The 15,863-nt window shown below is 38.2% G+C and overlaps 1 protein-coding gene across 1 annotated transcript in view; it reads left to right on the top strand.

Annotated features, from left to right (window-relative positions):
• Window positions 1-15,863, top strand: part of PTPRD (protein tyrosine phosphatase receptor type D) — a gene marked incomplete at its 5' end in the record, with an annotated part of 288,177 nt that overhangs the window by 215,079 nt on the left and 57,235 nt on the right. The gene's annotated exons all lie outside the window — the stretch shown is intronic.

The raw sequence follows: 15,863 nt of genomic DNA, 5'->3' as shown, positions 1-15,863 counted from the left end.
GGGAGGGCTGGTTTGCTGAAGGCAACCGCTTGATTAGTTCCTGTTTCATAGCTCCTGTTTCATGGTTGGTGTCTTGTTTTGCTCTGTTTTATCTTAATAAATTTGGCAGGCTTAATTCCAGCCTCTTGCCGTTTGTAAAGGGGTTGTCCCTGCCTTTTCTGCAGGGCCGGTAGCAGGCTGGTACAGAACACAAGCAGTGTTTAATACATCACTTCAGAAGGGGACATTTCTGGGACCTTTTAAGGAGGCCCTGATTTGCCCCCTGCTTTAAAAAAAATGCTCACTTGATCTCTTCCCCCCCCCCCGGTTTGGACAACCTCCGTCCAGTTTGCAGTCTTCCATTTTTTAGGAAAGGCAGATTCAGAAGTTCCTAGATGAAACATCTGGACTTTTCAGTCAGGATTCAGGTACGGTATGGGACAGAAATAGCACTTGCTGCACTTGTAGTTGACCTATGGCAAGAGTGGGATGGAGGTAGTGCAACCATCATTGCATCCTTGATCTCTCAGGAGCTTTCGATACCATAGACCACAGGTCCCCAACCTTTCAGGCACCAGGGACCAGTTACGTGGAGAGAGGTTTTTCCATGGCTCGGAGGGGGCATGGTTTTGTGTGCTACCTGCATCCTGTGGATGGTGGTTTCCTTGTTTGTGCAGACCAGTTGCTGGCATGCCGCAGCCCGGTACTGGTCCATGGACCAGGGGTTGGGGACCCCTGCCATAGGCCAGGGTATCTTTTGGGCTGGGTAGCGGGGCTGGGGCTGGGCGGCACAGTTCTTCACTGGTTCAGCTCCTTTCTCCAAGTCCAATCCCAATCAGTGTTATAGGGAGTGAGAGGTCCAGCCCTTCGCCACTATTTTGTGTTGTGTCACAGGGCTACTTTGTCTACTCCTCTTTAACTTCTACATGAAGCCACTGGGTGAGATCATCTGTCACCATGGCTTGAGGTATCATCAGTCTATATGTCCACCTCCATCTCAGAGGAGCTTCATATTGGAGGTGCTTGATCAATTAAAATCTAATCCCACCTTCACACCCCCTGTATGTCTGGCTCCAGTCTTTCCCATCTGGTTTTAATGGTTTGTAATTTTGAATGATTTTATCTCCTCTGTGCCATGACTGTTGATTTTAATGTCATTTCTTCTATATTGTTTTATGCTGTAAGTTGCACAGAGTCCTTGGGCTAGGCGGCAAATAAATTTTCTAAATAAATAAAATAAGACTCCTTTTAACATCTGGGTCAGAGCAAGGTGACTATCCTGATTTATGGGTTCAAAGAAGAGCAGTGTTTCATAGTGGCTTTTTACTGCAAAATAAGGTTTCTTTATAATCAAAGCCCTTTTTTTCAAGAGAAATGCAAGCACTTTAAATTGCAAATTTCTGTCCAAAATAAATCTTGTTTGGAGGAAGGCAATCTATTAAAGAAATGTACCTAATAACAATCATCTGAGTTAATAAGCCTCCTTGTTATTATAATGTATTTTTATCCTTTTTTGTATAACACTTTGAGACACTTTTGATGGATAGATTTAGAAAACACATAAATAAATAGAAATGATGAAATATGATTATATTTCTCTTTTATTATAAAGTTCCTCAAAGATGTTTGTTTTCAATAAGAGCAATTTCTCATACTTTTAAAGAAAAGTGGGTACAGAGAAAAATAAGAACGAGTGAGCTGTGGATGAAGAACTGTACAATACACTTGTAAACAATGTGCTTAGCATAGGATGTGAATAATATTTTTTCAGCATTTTTTTACCAAAAAGATAATCAGATTGGTCCTGAAAGTTGTTAATATGTACAAATTTGCTTACAACTACACCAATATAATCCAAAAATGTTACAATTTAACTAGTTTAACCTTAGCAAAATGTAGTGGTCCATTTAAAATATCTTTCTCATTAGTTTATGAACATTTGCTGCAGTAAAATAAATTCAGTGCCATAAAAAGATAGTGAGGTTCACTGACTTCAAATTCAAATTCATTCACCCAGACTTTTTAAAGCCTTCTAAGGAAACTGGTCAAGTTTAATATTCCATTTTTATATATAACATTACCAGGATTTTCTTGCTGTTGAATGAAATAAATGTATACTTTTTTTTCCAAACGCTTTTAGTGGCTTTAATAAATGAGATTTTTAAAAAGCTGTGGAATGACAATATAACTCATTTACATAGTTGCATCTTGTTGGATCCTTTAACAAAATATAGTTAGCAGTATCAGGTTTTTAAGTAGAAATTAAGTCTGATGTTTAATAAAAGCATTTTATTGGCCCATTCCTTGTATTGAACAAATCAATGTTTTTTTTAAAAAAAAGTTCATTAAGAAGTGTAAAAAGAGTGGAAAGAATAAGAATTAGAAATGTGAAAACATTTTAGGGTGAATTTAGAGGTAGTTCTATTACTGTAATTGGGAATTCAATACTATTCTAATGTTTACCCATTATATACATGTTTTGAATTCCAAATGACATTATTTACATACCTAATTCTAGTTTTTCCATTATTATATGATTCATTATTATTATATTATTCATTACTCGTAAGTTTTTCAGTTACCAGTAAATGAAGAAAAATTATTTGTCACATGCCAAACTATTTAGTAGAGATTGAATTTGGGTAATTGTGAAACAAAAACAGTGTTTTTTTTTAGTACAGCTATTTATTTCTCACTAAATATCCTAAAAGATGAACTAAATTTCATTGTAAGCAATTTTTTAAAAATAAAATAAGCATACTTTAAGGTAGTGTTTAATTTCTGTTTCTGATTATTCTGATGAATGATAACTATAAAAATTAATATATGTCGCAGAAATTTGTTTCTAAAGTATAATCTGCCAAGCCAATTAACCAGGTGATGGTGATATCAACATTATGTTCTTGTACAGGAAATAGTTCTTTAAATGCCAGTACATGGTAAACTCTTACCACAGATAATAAATTATGTTTGGGTATAAAGACAGGTTTCACTATAATCAACTGGATAGCATTAATTATTTCCTTTTTGACATGCTCATCTTAAATCATTCTGTACTTCATAGTAATAAAAAGGGCATTTTTATCTTATGTTACCTAAAACAAGCAGAAATAAAACAGAAAGTATTTGCATTTTTTTGCAATTTTCAAGCATGCTATACAGAGCCAAGCAAATTTATTTATTTTTTATTTTATTTTAATTCCATTTATATCCCGCCCTTCTCCGAAGACTCAGGGCGGCTTACAAGCTTAGCAGTAGCCTTCATTCTATGTATATGCCTGCTTATTAGGGCTTTCACACACACCCCAAGCGGCATTATTACAAAGTCAGCTTAATTGCCCCCAACAATCTGGGTCCTCATTTTACCTACCTCGGAAGGATGGAAGGCTGAGTCAACCTTGAGCCTGGTGGGATGCGAACCTGCACTAATTGCAAGCAGCTGGTGTTACTTAAGGAGGCATTAGCCCAAATGCTTCTTGAAGGAAAATGGCTCCATTTGTGGAGTTGACTATCAGAGATTTTGATAACTAACAAAGCTTTTCAAATGTATTTTTAAAATCTCATGGAATGATCTTCAAGTAGTCCTCAACTGGATAGCCACAGTTGGGATCTGTTCTTCCATCACTAAGGGATGTAGTCAGTGGTGGGATTCAGCCGGTTTGCACCGGTTCGGCAGAACCAATAACTAATTTTTTGTTGAGTTTGGTGAACCGGTTACCATAAATCTGTGATGCGCATTGTGCTAGTGATGCCACCATGGTGAGGCGTGTCATGCTGGTGATGACACCAATGCGACACACGTCACGTCTGTGATGATGTCAATGTGACGTGCATCATGCCAGTGATGATGTCAATGCAATGCGCATTGCGCCAGTGATAATGACAGTGCAACACGTGTCGCAGTGGTGATGATGAATATGCGAGGTGTGTCACATCAGTGATGACAATGAACAGAACTAGTTGTTTTATTACTTGAACCCCATCACTGGATGTAGTGATTCAGTGAGTCACACTCAGTTTTATAATCTTTTTTTGCCACAATCATTAAGTGAATCCTACTTTCCCCAATAATTTTGCTTGTTGCAGACTTCCTGGGAAGGTTACAAACAGTGATCACATGATCCCATGATGTTGCACCTATCATAAATAGGTGTAGGTTGCCAGGCTCTCAAATCATGGTTACATGACTATAGAGACACTGCAACAATCTTAAGTGTGAGGACAGGTAATTAGGCACTTTTTTCAGCACCATCCTAACTTCAAACAGTTTCTAATCATAAATGTAGAATACCTGTAATTATACTTCTTTCAGTTATAATGCTCATTTAACTGATATTTTATCAGTGTCAGCTTTATTCCATATCAAACTCTCAAGTCCAAATATCATTTTATTTGGATTGTTTTCCCTTGTCAACTTTTGAATGTCCTGTCCTTGATAAGAATATCTGCAGTAGCTGTAAAGTATTGCAATAGAAGATTGTATCCCGGTTTAGGATATTCAGGAACATAACTCAGTTTATTATGCTTTCTAAATTGCTTTTCATTTTTGTGGATTCATAATATCAGACTTTGATTTATCCAGTTTCCCCTCCATTTGCATCATACAATATAATCCTTTCAATCTGAAAACATGCCCAGTCACATCAATAATTTCCCAACCTCATCTATAATTCTTCTGTTTATATAAGACTTTCCTCACAAAATCCACCTACTTGGAGGATGCCAGGCTAGAAAAGTTGTTTATATTGTAATATATATATATAGGAATCTCCAAATAATTTATCATCTACTCATTTTTCCACTATGTATTAGTCAGTTACAATTATGGTCCAGTTTGAGGGTTAACAAAGAACTAAAATTAAGTTCCTTCATACTTCAGTTATTTTTGAAATATTCAGGGTTCTAATTAACTAAATATTAGTTAGATAGTATTTAATTTTATTTTTAAAGTTGCTATATTTGACTTGCTTTTTGCATGGATCTTGTCCTGGAAATCTTTGTGGTTTGACAACAATTGGTGACTCTGAATCACTCAATCCCACAATCGGTTGTATTAAATTGGGAACAAGATTTCATTTAATATGCCTAACCTAATCATATTTACATGCTAAACAGCTTATCTTACACCATCCCAACTTAGTTTGCTCCAGATGTAGCTGACTACAATTGACTGTAGCTTTGAGAATCTGCCTTGTTTAAGGTTATCCAATGACACCTGATTGAATAGGTGCAGGATCTCAAACATTCTTGTTTCAAATTCAGAACCTGCATCATTGGAGGCATCATATATTACATCCCTTCAGATCAATCTGCTGTGGCATCTAAAATAACTTCTAACATTTATCTTCTGCCAGTGAAATTCTTCCCGTGAGCCGTGGTAGAAAGGCACTTTCACTTTCTTTGTAATACCACATATATACACCACACTTGTCCCAAGGATCTACCAAACCTCTGACACATATATTGAAATAATTGCTGAAAGAAATTGTATCCTTCTTTGTACCATTGATGGAAGCAAAATTATTATTAGGTTCCGTTTTGAGTTTCCCTGACATATTCTCATTGATCCAGTCATTTTGAGTGCAGTCAGTTTTTAGACTCTTGAATTAAATGTCTTGAAAAGTAGTTAGATAAATTTCATTTTTTCTTTTCATTGTTTTTGGGTGGTTCTTTGTAAGAGTTTCATGTAAAAGAAAAGTATAAAAGCTCCTTTATATACTATATACTATATTTTAATACTATATTTTAATACTATATTTTAAATACTAATATTATCTTTAAAGTCTAGGTCAGGGGTCGGCAACCTCGGCTCTTTTATGACTCGTGGACTTCAACTCCCAGAATTCCTGAGCCAGCTATGCTGGCTCAGGAATTCTGGGAGTTGAAGTCCACGAGTCATAAAAGAGCCGAGGTTGCCGACCCCTGGTCTAGGTTATAACACCATGAATATGTTTTCCAAGCAATAAGACTTTATTGCTAACTTCCAAAGATATAGTAAACATTCCAAATATGACAATATATGTGCTATCTTGTATTACATTCATTTCACAGCTGCACTTGTTTGGTGTTGCCATAGAAATGACTAGTTTGGTAAAAGAGCAATATTTTTCAATGTGTTTAGCCTAGAATGCATAATTTAATTTTATCCTTTTAAGGGTAGATTTAGGTCTTTAAAAAAAAACTATTTTTCATTAAATATTTTATTAGAATGCATGAAATAGCATTGGCTCTAAAAGCCAATTCTGTAGCAGCATCAAAATATCAGTATGAAATACAAATAATATAATGTTCTCTGCTTAGCTGAAAATTGATTATCATTCTTGTACTTACCAAGTCAAAAAGAAGCGCACGTTTAGTGATGCTTATTTCTATTAAGTCAGTATAGAATTGTAGCCTCTGCACCCATCATTATCATTCTCACAAATTATTACAAGAATAAAATGAGTTAACTCCCACACCCATTTTAAAGATTAGATGTCATCACTTTAACAAAATTCTTTTATTTATTATCTTTTCTTTTTGCCATACTTTATGATTTTTTATATTCAACTTTGCTTTATACATTCCTTGGCCTCTTATGCAAGCCATTTTGAAATCCCGTAACTGTTCATTATTTAAATAGTTTGTTCTCACTATTGTTTTTTTTCTAATGAGTTTTATTCCCTTTGTGTATGTGTGCTGACTATAACTATACTAATCTGCTTACAAATATGGACCTTGTTACAGGCTAATCTCACCATGAAAAACATTTTATGTACATCTAATTTAATTTTCTGCAACTGAAACTAAATGTGAACGCACACACACACCCATATACACTCATCATCAATAGTACATTTTCCTCCCTTTTGTGAATTCATCTATTTTCGGAAGATAATTATTTACAAGTGCTATGAAGCTTAATCCTATTAGTTTTAACTCTTTTAAAAATTCCCTTAAGTGGCACATTTCTTAAGAAAACATCTCTAAAACAAAGGTTTATGGTTTAATTTGTCTTAAACGTGAAGATTGTGCAATACTTAGCCTTTGTCAAGACTTGAAACAATTCCATGATGCAATTTCACTCTGCAAATAAAGTGTGAAGTCTAATTAAAGCTATTTGACAACTTTGTTCACTGAATAAAATAAATGGAATACTGAGGCCTGTGCTATCCCCACCACACAGCTCTCTTTTACTTACATTTGTACAGATAAAACATTCAACCTCTTTTGTGTTTAGTACTATACATGAAGAATGTCTGGATGTAAATCGTAACAACAGCAGGAAAATTCACTAGTATCTGATCGGACCTGCTCCGTCTTTGACCTGGGCCACTTCACCTCTCCTTAGACATCTTAGTGTCCCTTGGCTTCCTGGGGTTCGCAATATTGATGCCAAAGTTAATGCAGGCATCCAATCCGCATAGTCCACTGCAGCCCAGAGCCATGAGCACAGCCTTAGCCTACAGAGTAGCTGGATTACAGGCTCATGCCATGGTGCCCGGCTTGTCTAACCCAGAGGTCCCCAACCTTTTGAGCACCAGGGACCGGTTCCCCGGAGAGAGGTTTTCCTATAGACTGGAGGGGGCGTGGTTTCATGTATTGCCTGCATCCTGCGGATGGGGCTTTGCTTGTTTGCGTGGACCGGTTTCTGGCATGCCGCGGCCTGATGCCGGTCCACAGACCGGGGGTTGGGGACCCCTGGTCTAACCAATGCTATTTTTTGCACAGTTTCTCATGTTCCATGAAGTATGTATGTTTATATATGTGTTTCTAAATATATGTGAGTCAAAACTCAAAACCTGAGGATTAAACAAATTTGGAAAATATGATACAGAATAACACAGTTGGAAGGAACCTTGTAGTTCTTCCAGTCCAGCCCGCCTGCTCAAGCATGAGACTATTTATCTCTTCATTTCTGGCGTCTATGTGGATAAGTTAATAATTTAGAAAGTGGGTTGCCATTGCATTCTTCCTGAGACATCGTCTCTTTACTTGGCCCTCCTCTGATAAAAAAAATTGCTCAGACACTATGTTCTAATTAATATTTTACTTTCATTCCACTATGAAGAGCAAGTTGAGATGGATATTAGCAGTAATATTCTCTTTTATCACTAGATGTTTATTTGTTAAACCAGTTCACAGCCAGATTTCAGACATTTCATTTTGGCACATAAATTGTTCATAAGATACAAGAAACTCAGAAGTTATGTACAGCCTCTACTAGATTCTCACAATCCTTAACTCAAGAAAAACTTTTACCCATGAAATGTTTTTCAACTGCATTCTTACAAAAATAACAGCAAATAACCCTGGAAATTAAAATGATTGATATCTCATTACTGTATCCACATCATTGTTATGCTTGTGATGAAATATACCTACCGACTCTTGTACAAATAAATATCATCAGCATAGCTTTCTATGCCCTCAAATTGGGTTTCCAAATGTAATGCAATATTTCCCAGGAAAGAAGCAATCATATTTCATTTCATCCTTTTCTTTCTTTCTTTCTTTGGTAAATTTATATACGTAGTTGCCCATCAAACATATGTGATTCTGGGTGGTGTACAGTTAAAAACACAAAAACAATACAACAAAATAACCAAAAATATAACAATAAAAGTTCAGACTTTCAGTTTAAGTATAATAATCTACATTATAGAAAAACTCTATAACTGATTAAATCACCCATTTCTCAATTGTACTTACTTTTTTTTAAAAAAAAAATCATCTTATTGTTACTGGGCTAAATCGTTTATTAAATGTAATATAATTGTTTAGGGCTTTTTTCTTTTTTCACTTTTTATTGTAACTAAAGAAAAGCATAACAAATTCAAAATATAAAAATGAATCACATTTGCATACCAGTAGCAGTGGATTCAAAAAATATTAGGAGCATCTTATAATAAGCATTGGCAGTATGTTCTTCTTTGCTGACTGATGTTAATATATGAGTTGTCATGGCTAGATGCCAGCTGTCTCATCATCTTGCTAGTGCAGGGAAGGATTTTTATTATTCCATGTGTACATTGTTTAGTGATTTATATCTATGTATTTTATTTTGAAGTAAAGGATACATCACAGAACAATACCAGACATTTGTAAATGTACCCCTAGGTTATCTAGAAAAAATGTATATCTTATAAATGCACAATTCATATCTTCCAATTATAATATTTATATTTATTATATTTTTATACCGCCCTTCTCCCGAAGGACTCAGGGCGGTGTACAGGGCAATAAATATAAAAACAGAATACAAAAGTTAAAAAACGATTAAATATAATGCCCAAATTTAAAACAATAATTAAAAACATATTAAAACCCCTGCCCTAACCCATCAAACCAGGTCAGATTGCTCAAATAAATACGTTTTTAGATCGCGCCGGAAGGAGTGAAGATCGGGGGCCATCCGGAGCTCAACTGGCAAGCGGTTCCACAGGTCTGGCGCGCCCACAGAGAACGCCCTCCCCCTGGGGGCCACCAATCGGCATTCTTTGATCGGGGGCACCCTGAGGAGGCCCTCTCTGTGGGAGCGCACTGGACGGAGGGAAGTTGACGCCGGCCGCAGGTGTTGCCGTAGGTAATCCGGACCCATGCCATGTAGGGCTTTGTAAGTCATTACCAACACCTTGAATCTCACCCGGAGGACAGCTGGCAGCCAATGCAGCTCGCGGAGCAAAGGTGTAACATGGGAGTATCGGGAAGCTCCCAGTACAACTCACGCGGCTGCATTCTGCACCAGTTGGAGCCTCCGAGTGGACTTCAAGGGCAGCCCCATGTAGAGAGCATTACAGTAGTCTAGACGAGAGGTCACGAGCGCATGAGTGACTGTACGCAAGGCATCCCTGGTCCAGATAGGGTCGCAACTGGCGCACCAGGCGAACCTGGGCAAATGAACACTAGATGTATATTTCTCTTGTTCACCTCATTCTTCTTCTGATCTGTTCTTGGAGAAATGTTCTGCCGTTTTTTGATAGATGGAAGGTTTGTGGCATTCTGTCCATCTAGTGTTATTTTCCAAATCATTAAATCATATTTCCACATTCAGGAAATTCCTGAAAAGCTTTTTATTGCTCCAGAAACTTTGTAAATCCCAAAATCTGTTTTGTTGAAAATTATGGCTTTGAAAGGCTTACTGTACACTTTTTAACTAGGTTGCTTGAAGTAAAGTATAGCAATAGTGGAGGTTCATTGTTGTTTATTGTTTAATGCAAATTCTCCAAAATTGATATTTCCAAATAGATATGATAATCAATATCTGCACTTCTACTGTAATTTTGTTGTGATATAATTTGGCTTTAACTATAAATTAATAAAATAAAATTATTTTTAAAAAGTAACAATGCATATACTTCAGAGATATTACTTGAATTAACAATTATTAATATTACACATGTTAATTATTATTTTTTATAATATCCGTGCCAAGGAAAACAAATATGCTATCACATATAAAATTTGTTTATTACAAGAAACATGCAAAAGAATTAATATGTTTTATATGGATTTTCAAAATATTGTAAATAACATGCAGAAAATGCAATAAGACTTTTAATTGTTTATTAATTCAATTAAAAACTTTTCACTGCAATATTATTGAAATATGTTATAGATTGAGTCCAATAAATGAATTTATGAATTCCTTTAGAGAACCTATATGGCTGCCTGCTTACTTTCAGAAATTCCAGGCTGCTTACAAACAATAAAAAATCAATGTAAAAACAGTAATCCCCCATCTCCTGTTCAATTGCATTGAATATAGGCCCTAATGTATTTGAAGAGTTCCTATGATCCTTTATCTTCAATTCCTCAGCACAGCAATCTAATACCATGTTTCCCTGAAAATAAAACCTAACCAGAAAATAAGCCCTAGCATTATTTTTACGTGTGGTCCTAATATAAGCCCTACCTCAAAAATAATCCCTAGTTAAGAGCCCACCCAATCCGTCCCCACTGTGGTTGTTCACAGCCACAATGGAGCAGGAGGGCGTACGGCACCACTAAGAGGTGAGACAAGGCAGGTGTGTTTGGGGGGGTGGAGCTGCCCCATACACCCCACACCCATGCACCTCAGGGCCCCTGAAGCCAGGTCACTCATGCCCCACCACCTGCCTTGCCTTACAGTGGTGGCACCAGCAGTAGCAGCCCTGTCCAGCAGGCGCCTGCACAGCCGGCCACCCACTATCCCACAGTTTGGCTGCTCACAGCCACAACAGGGCAGGACGCCACACAAACCTCCAGTGCCACTGCTACAAGATGAGGCAGACCAGGTGGTAGGTGTGCGTGGCCCGGCTGCAGGGATCCTAAGGTGCGTGAATGCGGGGCACATGGGGAATTCCACCCCTGCCACCTACCTCACCTCACCTCACCTCATGGCAAGGAAAACCCCTCAAGGGCTCCAGGCACTGAAATGGGCCCATCTCTCTCTCCAGCAGATGCCCAGGCCTGCCACAGGGCAAGGCTGGCATCTGCTGAAATGCAGCAACATTCTGGCTCCACCAGAGACCCAGCAAGAGCAGCACTAAGCACCAGCAGCTGCCGCTTGAGCATAGGAGCAAAGCTGCATGGGAGAGGACCCCCCACCTACAGGGACCACCTCGGGCAGCTCTGCTTGGCCCCCAGAGAGGAAATGGGCAGGAGGGGATTGCAGCCAGGTGTCATGCGGGGCCAGCCAGGGTGCCTTGCCACCCATGCCACAAGGTGAGGTGAGTTAGGTAGCGGGGCGTAGGTGGCCTGGCTATGGGGGTCCTGAAGTGCACGGGTGTGGGGCATGTGGGCAGCTCTGCCATCTGCCTTGCATCACCTCTTGGCGGAAGCACCAGTGCATTGCATGGCCTCCTGCCCTGTTACAGCCTTGAGCAACCATACGGTGGGACAGAGTGGGCAGGCCACCGTTTGGCGCATCCAGCAGGGGCCAGCCTAGTGGTAGCGTTCCACTCACCTACCCAGCCCCAGAGAGCGCCCGTCAAGGTGCTGGCGGGCTGTGGCTGCTGCTGGATGTCTTTGGCCCCTGAGTGCATGCCGCCTGCTATACGTGGAAAAATAAGACACCCCCCCAAAAAAAGCCCTAATGGGTCTTTTGGACCAAAAAAAAAATAAGACTCAGTCTTATTTTCAGGAAAACACAGTACCTATTGGTCTAAGTGTTTCAATTAAATCAATAACATTTATCCTGCATAATATGTACACGGCTGCGTTCTAAATAATCTGGCTAGTATAAAACAATGTATTCAGTGTATATTAACTAGGGGCTATTACCCAAAAAACTTTGCTCTATATTTAGAATTTCCTTATCTGTGCTACTATACGTATCAGACACTTGTAGAAATGGCTGATAGCAATTCCCATGACTCCAGCAACACTCTTGTTCTACAGTCTACTACAGATTACTTGGGCTACGCCACTGCATACCCAAGGACTATCAGACCCTAATCAGAAATATAGAACCTTCAACATTTCTCCATTATTTATAATTTAAGAGTTTTTGTGCTGACATTTACTTTTCAAAATATTTTGTCTTACGTACACATCCAATGGTAGCTCTTACAAAATCGAATGACAATCTTTTGCATACCTGTATATGAAACTATATTTTCACCAACTGCAATGGGATTATGTCTTGAATTAAACTTTAGCTGAGAGTTTGCTATCCTTATATATTATAGCAATAGGTAATGTAATTTAGTATCTAAGATATTATTATTATAGCCTACTAAAACTAAAACTTAGAGCCTACTAAAACTAAAATCTCTAGATGTAAGGTACATAGATATATATGCTAGGAAAGAAGGCTAGAATGAGAAATAATCTGAGATATTAATTTATGTAGAGTTCCTTTCATTTATATTTGGTATTTGTGATCTTTTTCTTTCCTTTTTTTTCCTTCCCTCTTCCACACACAAAAAGGAAATAATGTATGATCTATAGAAACATTATCATTTCCCCCCTTAGAATTGAAAACTCCAAATTCAGGCTGCAATTTGTTTTTTCTTATATAGTTTTTTTTAAAAAAATAACTTTATCAATATTCAGTGGCACCAACGATGATACTGCAGGTCAAAGAAAATTTCATAAATAATCCATATAATTCAAGTCAAAATTTAATAGGATCTGAAGAGGTCAGCATTCTACTTCAAAGATATTTTAGTGGAAAATTAGAATTAGGGGTATATATGAAAAATATTTTAATGAGTTCATTAGAAGTTTTGTTTTTCCTTTCTGACTTTCAGATTTTCTATTTATTTTGACAGGCTTATTTATTGCGCCACCATTGTCTAAAAGTGGCCGCAATATATTTTTTCTTAATACAAAATACTGTAACATCAGAGAGGATCGCTAAAGAAAATTCAATATTTTTATTTTTATTTTGGGGGGACTTTCTTCACCATTTAAACAATTAAATCCTATCATTAGGTTTGTAAGTGTCTGAGAAAAGTAACATATCTCAAATTTGCAATCTCAAATTAATTAATCTACTCAATACAAGTTACAACAAACTCATTAAAATATGCAATTAATGTAAAGCATCTAACTTTAAAGCTGTCAAATATAGATAGTTCTCCACTTACAACAGTTCATTTAGTGACCATTCAAAGTTACAACGGTAAAACTTACATTTGGCCTTTGCATGGCATGCATACTAAATCCCCCAAAATAGTGCAAGAAAAAAGGAGAAAAAAATCAATTTGATTTGGTTTACTATATTAAATAAAATATACACAATATGATTAGTCAGTAAATTAATCATTTATTTTTCTGTTACATTAACAGTTATCTTATTAACAGATTTAAGGTGCTGGTTCTTACCTTTAAAGCCCTACATGGCTTAGGCCCAGGATACTTGCAGGACCATCTGCTGCCGGGAACGAATTCCCATCGCCCAGTACGCTCACACAGAGAAGGCCTCCTCAGGGTACCGTCGGCTAGACAATGTCGGCTTGCGACCCCCAGGGGAAGAGCCTTCTCTGTGGGAGCACCAGCCCTGTGGAACCAGCTCCCCCCTGAGCTTCGGATGGCCCAAGATCTCCAGTCCTTTCGCCGCGGCCTCAAAACACTCCTTTTCCACCTGGCTGACCTAGACTGACAGGGATTTTAATTATATTTACAATTCTAACTTTATTCTTTAATTTATTTTAATTTATTTCAAATTTTATTTTTTTTTAATTTACTGTACAGAGACCTTTAAGTTTTGATGTTGTTAGCCGCCCTGCCCCTTCATGGATTACTGCCTTGTCGTGGCGAAGGGGCTTGCGTAATTCAATGAAGCTATGAGCTATGCCGTGCAGGGCCACCCAAGACGGACAGGTCATAGCCGAGAGTTCTGACAAAACGTGATCCACTGGAGAAGGAAATGGCAACCCACTCCAGTATCTTTGCCATGAAAACCCTATGGACAGTACCAAAAGGCAAAACGATATGACGCTGGAAGATGAGCCCCTCAGGTCGGAAGGCGTCCAATATGCTACTGGGGAAGAGCAGAGGGCTAGTACTAGTAGCGCCAGAAAGAATGAAGCGACTGGGCCAAAGCCGAAAGGACGCTCAGCTGTGGATGTGTCTGGTGGTGAAAGGAAAGTCCGATGCTGTAAAGATTTTTTCTCCATAGGAACCTGGAATGTAAGATCCATGAATCAAGGAAAGCTGGACGTGGTCAAACAAGAGATGACAAGACTGAACATCGACATCTTAGGTATCAGCGAACTAAAATGGACAGGAATGGGTGAATTTAATTCAGATGACCATCAGGTATACTACTGCGGACAAGAATCCCTCAGAAGAAATGGAGTAGCCTTCATAGTCAATAAAAGAGTAGGAAAAGCAATACTGGGATACAATCCTCAAAATGACAGAATGATCTCAGTTCGAATCCAAGGCAAACCATTCAATATCACAGTAGTCCAAGTCTATGCCCCAACCACCAGTGCTGAAGAGGATGAAATTGACCGGTTCTACGAAGCCCTACAGCACCTTATAGAACTAACACCAAAAAACGATGTCCTTATCATCATGGGGGATTGGAATGCTAAAGTAGGAAGCCAAAAGATAACTGGAATAACAGGCAAGTTTGGCCTTGGAGTACAAAATGAAGCAGGGCACAGGCTGATAGAATTTTGTCAAGAGAATACGATGGTCATAGCAAACACTCTTTTCCAACAACCCAAGAGACGGCTCTACACATGGACATCACCAGACGGTCAACACAGAAATCAGATTGACTATATGCTCTGCAGCCAAAGATGGAGAAGCTCTATACAGTCAGTAAAAACAAGACCAGGAGCTGACTGTGGCTCAGACCATGAGCTTCTCCTTGCAAAGTTTAGGCTTAAACTGAAGAAAGTAGGGAAAAGCACTAGGCCACTCAGGTATGAATTAAATCATATCCCTGTTGAATATACAGTAGAGGTGACAAATAGATTTAAGGAATTAGATCTGATAGACAGAGTGCCTGAAGAACTATGGACAGAGGTTCGCGACATTGTACAAGAGGTAGCAACCAAAACCATTCCAAAGAAAAAGAAATGCAAGAAAGCAAAATGGCTGTCTGAGGAAGCTTTGCAAATAGCTGAGGAAAGGAGGGAAGCGAAAGGCAAGGGAGAAAAACATAGATACGCCCAATTGAATGCAGAATTCCAGAGAATAGCTAGAAGAGATAAGAATGCCTTCTTAAATGAACAGTGCAAAGAAATAGAAGAAAACAATAGAATAGGGAGGACCAGAGATCTTTTCAAGAAAATTGGAGAGATGAAGGGAACGTTTAATGCAAAAATGGGCATGATAAAGGACCAAAATGGCAGGGACCTAACAGAGGCAGAAGAGATTAAGAAGAGGTGGCAAAATTACACAGAAGAACTATACAAGAATGAACTTAACGTCCCTGATAATCACAATGAGGTGGTCACTAA

This window comes from Vipera berus, assembly GCF_964194415.1.
Source record: "Vipera berus genome assembly, chromosome: 2".
Taxonomy (NCBI): Eukaryota; Metazoa; Chordata; class Lepidosauria; order Squamata; family Viperidae; genus Vipera; species Vipera berus.
Note: the sequence above shows the minus strand (reverse complement) of the source record. Positions and strands in the feature narration are given on the sequence as shown.